The sequence below is a fragment of the Gossypium arboreum genome, chromosome 6 (assembly GCF_025698485.1).
Source record: "Gossypium arboreum isolate Shixiya-1 chromosome 6, ASM2569848v2, whole genome shotgun sequence".
In the NCBI taxonomy this organism is placed as follows: Eukaryota; Viridiplantae; Streptophyta; class Magnoliopsida; order Malvales; family Malvaceae; genus Gossypium; species Gossypium arboreum.
This window is the reverse complement of record NC_069075.1, coordinates 60,987,271-60,996,677: the sequence shown is the minus strand read 5'-3', so window position 1 is coordinate 60,996,677 and position 9,407 is coordinate 60,987,271. Positions and strand designations below refer to the sequence as shown.

The 9,407-nt window shown below is 36.7% G+C and overlaps 1 non-coding gene across 1 annotated transcript; it reads left to right on the top strand.

The window, feature by feature from the left end:
• Positions 1-4,324: 4,324 nt before the first annotated feature.
• On the top strand, positions 4,325-4,431 carry LOC128295009 (small nucleolar RNA R71). The gene has a single exon (XR_008285316.1). It is a non-coding gene; the product is annotated as a small nucleolar RNA R71 (small nucleolar RNA).
• The last annotated feature ends 4,976 nt before the right edge of the window (positions 4,432-9,407 follow it).

Below are 9,407 nucleotides of genomic sequence, written 5' to 3'. Positions count from 1 at the left end.
CAGGAATTTTCTAATAATTATATAAATAACCTCACTACACTTAAAATGTACGTTGTCCACAATGTACAAATAGATATAACCACAGTATAAATAGAATATCATAAGAGAGGGAGAAAACTGAAACTAAATTGAATATTGGATGAAATCCCTAGAATAGTGAAAAGCAGAATTGTAGTCAAATCTAAATGTAACGCATGATTCCAAGCAAACTAATAAGAAAATAAACACAAATAATAGAGAAGATTAAGGGTTATAACTCAATTAGAAACAACCATAAAAATATATTTCAAAAGATAATAATTAAAATAAGTTTAAGAAAATAATAAAAATAAAATAAAAATAAAACAAAATAATAATAATAAATTCAATGATACCAATAAACTTAAAGGTTATTGTAATAATAATAGTAAAAATACTAAAAATAATAGAAATAGGAGAAAAATTAAAATAAATTTAAAATCTATGGATAAGAATAATAAATAAAATAAAAATTAGTAAAACAAAAATAAATATAAATAAATAATACTAATAAATAACACTAATAAATAAATAAAATAAAATAAAATAAAAGGGGTGGCTTGGTTGGGGAAGAAGAAAAAGACAAATTGAGAAAAGAGTTTTAGGGTTTGGGACACACTGTCATGTGGAGTATTTTCAGCCCGTGTACAATTAAAAATTAACCCAGTTTTCACACATCCATGGACACGCCTATGTGTGATTTCCTTCGCTTCTCCTAGCCCATGTAAGATTCCACACACCTGCGTCGCTTGGCCGTGTCTCTTGCTTGTGTAACTCTCTGACTTGGAATAAAATTGAAAAAATTAGCTCTAGGTTTCACACGGCCCAGGACACGTCCGTGTGTCCAGGCCATGTGGGTCATACGGCCATGTCACTAGGCCGTGTAACTCACTCTCAAACCTCTTATTGTAGACATGGCTTGGGACACGCCCATGTGGCCAGGCCGTATGGGTAAAAAAAATACTTTTTTTAAAAGATTTTAAATTAGCATGCAATGGAATTAAAAGAATTAGAAAAAATTAAACATTCGGGTTGCCTCCCGAGAAGTGCTTATTTAAAGTCTAAGCTCGACTTACCTTATATAGGTGCGGTCACGGTTGTTCGCGAAGCTAAGGCTCCTGTTTCTCGCTATCAATTATTCTACCAAGATAAGGTTTAAGTCGAGTATTATTTACCTTAAATGTGCCTAATTCAGAATGAGTTACCTCAATTGTATCGTATAGGAAGACATTCAGTACCATAAAGGGATTTGATTCGTTTGCATCAAGCTCCAAAGTGGTAATTCGTGCATCCATTTTATCCGGTAGTACCTTGTCCCCAACCTTAAATTGTTTTGTTCCATCCACATGTTCATCATGACGCTGCTTTGGCTCTTTGTCTTGCTTTTTCAATTTCTCCTTAACGTGTGTCCGCCATTCATCCAGTTCATCTATTTGTAACATTCGTCCTTCAAGAGTCATTTTGTTTCTATCGCATGGAATGAAACATGGCTCGTTACATTTTTCTGAGGGGTTTCTTACAAAGAAGGTTGAGCCACATGGTTACTCATATTAAAACAAATTAACACATTTAATTAATTTAAGACATAGTGAATTCGGCTACACTAGGACATATTAAAAACATGTTTTAATTTTAAGACATATCAATAACATTAATTTAAGCTAAGACATATTAAAGACTTGTATAAAATATGACACATTAAATTTGGCTGAAACAAAACATATTAAAATCATGTAATAAGCTAAAAACATAATTATGAGCTGAAACTAAATTAATTAACTTAATTAAATACTTAAGTTTATTTCAGTTAGTAAACGCATGAACTAAAAGAAGTAGAAATGAGCTCAATTGAGATGAATTGAGCTGAACTAAGCTCATGGAGCTAAGTTTGAGCTGAGTTCGGCTTGCAAGAGGTTGTGATCTCGTTGAGCTGGTCCAACCTTTCTCAATATGTCCAACCAATGTCTTACCCCACACTTTGTTGAATAAGGCTGAAATAGTCTCTTTGAATTTCTTGGCTCGAGCTCGGGTGATAGATCCTTATGGCAGCTTCAAAGGGTCTTTCCTCGAGCTTGGATGGTTTGTGTAGCATATGCATGGATGGTTTTAATGCCAACCTAAATGCATTGACAACTTTAATGCTAAGATGTACTGATGCTTGAACTCTCCCAAACACCTATTCGGTCAAAGAGTAGTTGATCACTCATGTTCCTAAGATGGCCAATTAGCTCCCCAAAGCAGCCTTGAAGGCTTTCACACTAGCCGATTATTTCGTTCACACATGAAGGCGTTTCGATTTTGTGCGTTCACACACAAGTGGTTATTCAATTTCAGCTTTCACACTCAATATGACTCGTGCAATAATCAAGCTACTCCTTAAATCTCAAACCATTCAGCTGAGCAAGATACTTGTATTTAAGCCTATTTAAGCACAATGGTTGAACCTAGCCAAGGCTAATCTGTTCCCTTTCATTCCAATTAATTCCAGCTATATGTAGACATTCTAGAAGCCGTCCAATGATGTTTCCAAGGCTGAAACCAAATGTCCATTTAGCTACTCATTTGTCTATTCGGCTAGCCTTAGATTTTTACTATAAATATTATGGCAATTGCTGGTTGTATATATTTTTGACATTTTTTAATGAAAATTGAGTTATTTGTGAGCATTTTTGACTCTTAAATTTCGTCCAAGACTCAGCTGGACTTATCTGTGTAGTTAGTGGCATCAACCTGTTTCTTTTCCGAACTTATCACTCATTCTGAGTGTGATATTCACCTAAAACTATACCTTTGGTTCTTACCTTCCTAGGTAATGGGTCAAGGTCCCAACTTATAACCTAGACCACCTTAAGAGTCTTATAAGTCTCAGGTCAGCACTCACCTATAGTGTTGGTTCGTTCTTGACCCTTAAGCAATATTTCCATTTTATCCAATCTATCAATCATTCTTTTTCGTTTTAATTCTTTGTTAGCTGAACCTATAGCATCATAAACTTAGCCATTTTGAGCTTATCTTTGTTACCTAACTACATATGTTACCTAACTCCATACTTAGCCAAATTTAAACCTTACTTCAAAATAGATAGATACTTCTTCATTTGACGATTGGGCACATAAACGATTCGGACATCTCAATAAGGCAGTGGTCACATCACCTAAATTAGTCAAAGCATTATTAATATTCAAACTACCAATTAAATAAGGAATAGTAAAACTCCCTGGATCTTTCAATTTGTTAGGTAGTTTATTTTGTAAAATGCCTGAACAAACTGCATTTAGCTCCACATGCGATAAATCATCTAACTTCCATTTGTTTGCCGAAAGCTCCTTTAAAAATTTAACAAAATTCGGCATCTATGAAAGAACTTCAATAAACAGTAATTTAATATGCAATTTTTTCAAAAATTTAAGAAATTTACCATATTGTTCGTTTGTGTGGTCTTTCTTCATCGCGTTAGGATATGGTACTCAAGGTTTATATTCTTTACCAACCAGTTTTTGTTCATTTTGGCTTACCTCGACCTTACCGTTACATACCACAATTTCTTGTTTCGATTCTGGTTCAGATTCAACTAACCCTTCTTTATCTCACAGAGTAATTGCATGAAGCTACTCCCTAGGGTTAGTTTTGGTATTGCTAGGCAAACTACCTTGTGGTCTTTCCAAATTCAGTTTAGCAAGTTAACCAATTTGATTCTCGAGTCCTTGAATTAATGCTTGTTGATTTTTAAGTGATGCTTTAGTGTTTTAAAAATGGGTTTCTGACACTAAGATAAACTTCATCAACATCTCCTCGAGATTCAACATCTCCTGGAGGAGGTTGTGCTCTCTAATTTCCTTGACCACCCCAAGAGAAATTGGGATGGTTACTCTAACTTGCATTATAGGTGTTACTATAAAGGTTATTTTGAGGCCTAGAATTATTACCCATATAATTGATTTGTTCATTCTCTGTGCTAGGACCATAGGGTAGACATTCTGGATTTTTCATTCTTACTCCATTCATATCGCATTGCATCACTAGATGTACCTAAGTAGAAACATATAAACCATCAATTTTCTTATTTAATTGTTCTACTTGATTTGATAACATGGTGACTGCATCTAAATTGAAAACACTGGCTACTTCCATTGGCTTCGTCCTCATGAGTTGCCACTAATAATTATTCAGTGCCATCTCCTCTATAAATTCATAAGTTGCTTCAGGTGTTTTATTGTTCAAAGTACCACCGGCTATTGCATCAATCAACTGCCTAGTTAAGGGATTCAAACCGTAGTAGAAGGTTTGAACCTGTAGACATAGAGGTAACCAATGGTGAGGGCATTGCCCCAATAAGTTCCTATACCTTTCCCATGCATCATATAAGGTTTCTAAGTCAATCTGAACAAAGGAAAAGATATCATTCCTCAACTTGGTTGTCTTAGCTGGTGGGAAGTACTTCAGTAGGAATTTCTCGGTCATTTTATCCCATGTAGTAATAGAGCCTCGTGGTAAAGAATTTTACCATTGTTTGGCTTTGTTGCTCAATGAGAAAGGGAACAACTATAGGTGAATGGCGTCATCAGTAACGCCGTTAATTTTGAAAGTATCACAAACTTGTAGAAAATTAGCCAAATTAATATTTGGGTCCTTGTCGTGCAAGCCATCGAACTGAACAAATTGTTGAATCATTTGAATCGTGTTTGGCTTCAGCTCGAAATTGTTTGTAGTGATAGCAGGTCTCACAATACTTGACTCATCCCCAGTCAGAGTAAGTTTGGTGTAATCTTACATAGTACAAGGAACAGGATCTGGATTTGTAACAATTGTAGGAGGTAGTTGATTATTCTGATTATCCCCCATCTCCTTAGTAATATTAATAACGTCCTCTTGCTCGTATACTATACTCTATCGACTCTACCTTGCCTGTCTACGATTTCTGTGAGCTATACCTTCAATCTCACTATCAAAAGATAATGGTCCCGATGGGTTCCTTCTAGTCATAAACTAAAGGAACCTGCCAGAAGCAAATAAAAAAAAATTAGAAAACAAAAATTAAACTAAAAAAATAAAATGCAATAAAAATAAATGGCTAAATTAATAAAAATAAAGTGTTCTTAATATTTTAGTCCTTGGCAACGGCGCCAAAAATTTAATGGTCATTAAACTAATTGTAAATACAACTGAGGCAAGTGCACCTATTGAACAATAGTATAGTTATGGTGAGAAGGGAATATCGTATCCACAAGGACTAAAAGTACTAGTAATTACCATTTTTCTATTATTTAACAGACAAATTGGGGTGATTATTTTTAATCTAATTTTTCTAATCTAATTTAAATAAGAATGCAACAGAGAATGAAATAAGAAAATAATCGAAGATAACCAATGAGAAAGACAATACCCAAGAAAGAATCCACCTAGACTTTGCCTATTATTCTGAATCTGAATTAAATGATTTTGATAAACCGTTAATTATACATATTTTTACCCCATGTTTAATGCATTTTATAGATAATTTCTTATTAGAATTGGTGAATTCGATGCTCTTAATGCTTTAATTTCATGTTTTGTACTCAGGAGAGAACCAAGAGTCAAAAGGAGCCAAAAATGAGCTAAAAAGGACAAAACGGACCAAATCGAGAAGATGACACGGCCTAAACTTTGCCACACGGGCAGCTTACACAGTCGTGTTTTTTGAGGGTGTCGCCAAGGCTTTCACGATTCACACGGCCTGACCATTGACAAACACGGCCGTGTGTAATTTAACGGATTGAACACGGCCTGGCAATCACATCACACGGTCGTGGCACATGGGCTTGTCCCTTCTGAGCCCAAGTTAAGTCCAATTCAGAAAACACCACTTTGGAGGGTTTATAGGCATTCCAAAGCCTATAAATACGCACTAGATGAGGAGAAAAGGAGAGATGGAGAAGAGGGGTGAGGAATTACCCCAAGGAAGTCTATTGATCCATCTAAGAAGCCGGATTCATCATCAAGATTGAAGATCTCTCCTCAATTGTCTTTCAGGAGTTCTGGGTTTTCTTTATGTTTTGTATTCTTTATTCTTCTGAGATGTTTCCTTATTTAGTTATGAACTAAATCCCCTAAATACCTATGGGGAATGAAACCTAAGACGAATCTTGTTATTATTTTTTGAATCGTATGATAAATATTTAACTTGTTCTTAATTATGTGTTCTTAATTCTTGCTTTTATATCCCAGGATACTTGTAACACCCCAAACCCAGCCCAGACATTATGGCCAGATCTGACGTGTCACATGGACTTACGACTTAGTATGCATTCGCTGGTTTAAGTGTCTGAGGTGGTCTTTGTAAAAATAGCGGTTGAATGAAAAGCCGGTTTATCAATCTTTAGGCTATTCATTTGTTGTGCTTGTTGAGTCTTGAAAATGTTTATTAATTTTGAAAACCCGTGCAGCCTAATACTAGCAGTTTCGTCATACTATAAATATAATCAAAAAATAAAACCATAGCGAAAAAAAAGAAATTTGAATAGCGGCCTTATTACAACTTAAAACCCAAAATTAAATCAGAATATAAAAATAATAAAAATAAACTAACTTAGAAAAACCAACTTTACAGATGATGTGGCCACTCCGAATCCCTCACAGCTCCAAGCCTACTATGGTTGGGGATTTCCTGTAGAGATGAAAATAAAGGGTGAGTTCGGTAAACTCAGTGTGTAACATAACCCAACCATAGCCCAAAACAGATCAAACCTCAGAGTCAGACTTATCTGGGCCTTGGCCCAGTACAAAAATCATAATGAAACCCATAGCAGATACAGAACAAATATATCATGAATACAGAAATCCCAACCCAGAGCCATCCATAACACCCCTGTACCAGCCTTACAACATGTGGGGAGACTATTCGACCCACCCAACCGCTATACACCACAGAAATTGTAGCGAGGCTGCCAGATATTGTGACGAAGTCACTAGATACAGATATTGTGGCTAGGCCACCAGAACAGATATATATATATATATATATGTGTGGCGAAGCCACCTGATTGCAGCAAGGCTGCCAAATATTGTGATGAAGTCACCAAAACAGATATATGTGGTGAGGCCACCAGATTGCAGCGAGGCTGCCAGAACGCTTCGTCCATCAATATAAACCCATGTCCCATGCAACAAAAATAATATGTCATGGCATACGATACGTAAAAGTAACATCATGCTTTTCGAAAAAAATAACCCTAGGGGTAAAATCGTAATTTTGCATGCATAAGGGTATTTCAGTAATTATTACCTATTGCTAAGGTTTCATTCTCATTCTAACGTTTACCAAGTAATCAGAAGTACTTACCTCGTCTTTTTACCAAAGTGGGCCCGTTGGCCCGTTGGCCCATTGACCCGCTTTCAGCCCATTAAGCCCAAAAATACCGTTGTGCACGAAAATGCACACTCTGCACTCTAATCATCCAAATGCACCATATTCATTAACAATCGTTCACGAAAGGCCAGACGCTCACGAGTTAACAAAATACCAACGTTTTGGTATTTCGGCTTTTACCTATTCAGTCTAAGGGAGGGTGTCATTTACACGCCTGGTTGATGACGATTGATGACGATATCTCTCACACGATAATCCTATTAGAAGACTGCAGTCAATCTGCGCTCCAAACACTCTTAGCTGGTGCCCAACCCAAACGAGCATGTCACAAAGCGAAAGGGATCAGCCAACAAAGGTATGCCTACTCTCCCCATGGTTTGCTCTATTTAAAGCCAGCTCTCCATCTACTTTTATGTTAGCTTCCCGATGTGGGATCCCTCCATCACTAGAGTTTAAAACCAACACCAACTCTTTTCGTCCCAACATAGCAAAATAATCAACCTTTGCGTGCCCAAGGGATTCGAACCAAAGTCCTCTCACATGCCAACTCACGCCACCACCACTAGGCCATCAACCCATTTGTGTCATAAATCCAACGCATTAAACTTTAAAGCGCACCTACTTACTTCCAGATTTATTGAAAAGAAAAACCAAAATATATTGCAAGAGCCAAGACTTGAACCTTGGACCCCTTGCTTCCTTTATGGCGTCACTTCCTTGTCCCCTAAGTGGCGCCACCTTGCCACTACACCACACTCCTTTTTTGTGTCATCTTTTACCCCTTTACTCTTAAAAGCCCAAACGCCAATTGCATCGCCTATTCATAAAATTAAAATTTCAAAGACTACCACAGATTTAACTTAAGTTTGGGCCTTCTAAAGGCCCACTAACCTACTAAAATATATATTTTAACCAACCAAAACACACACAAATTTTAAAAATCACAGAAACACAGAAAACCCGAAAATTAGGGCGTTACAATACTGATTCAAGACACGCTCTTATTCAGAGGAGGAATAGACCCTGCCTAAGAGTACATTTGCCATAATTAAGCAGAGTTGATTGCGCACCTAGAAATAGGGTGACAAGATTTTGTCAGATTAGGGTGAAACCTAATAAGGGGATCCATAGATCGAGTTAATGCAACCCTAGAGTGTTAATTAGAGAAAAGTCTCGGTTATTCAATCTAGGGATTAGACGTTATTAGTCTTGAATAGGGATAATAACATAACTTAGGGATCTCTACGGAACAAGTTGAATGAATAAATCGTCCGATTCGGAGCCAGAATAACAAGAACAGTCTAGGTGGACTTCTGGTGACTCTGTCACATTATCTGTTCTGGCAGCCATGCTACGTATTTCTGAGGCGTGTAGCGGTTAGGTGGGTCGAGTAGTCTCCCCACATGGTGAAAGGTTGGTAAGGGGGTGTATGTGGCTGGTTATGGGTTGGGTTCTGCATATACATGAAATATCTGATCTGATCTGTTATGGGCCTATGGGCTTAATTCTGTACACTATTCTGGGCTAAGGCCAATTTATTCTGTTTCTGTGGTTTGAGCTGATATGGGCTATGGTTGGGTTAATTTTACACACTGAGTTTCCCCAAACTCATCCCCTATCTTCATCCATGCAGGTAATCCCCATCCATAGTGGGCTTGGAGCTGCGAGGGATTCGGAGTGGCCACTCGTTCTGCACTATGGTTTTCTTCTGGTGAATTGGACTTCATTTTTCATTTACTTTGATGATTTGGGTTTTATTATGTAATAAGGCCACTCTATTTTTTTTATTGGTTTGGTTTATACTTTATTAAGATGAACTTAATTTATATTAACTATCAAAATAGGCCAGATCTAGGGTTCGTCTTCAAAAACATAAATTGATTTCAAAGTAACACGATCTCGAATAAGGCTTCTACTATGATAACATTTCCCAAAATTAAATATGTTTTATTTTAAAATGAACATAATTACAATGGTAACCTAAAGAAACACACGATGTTAGAGTGTGTCATGGCGGTGTGCATGTCTAGGATTGGATCCGAAA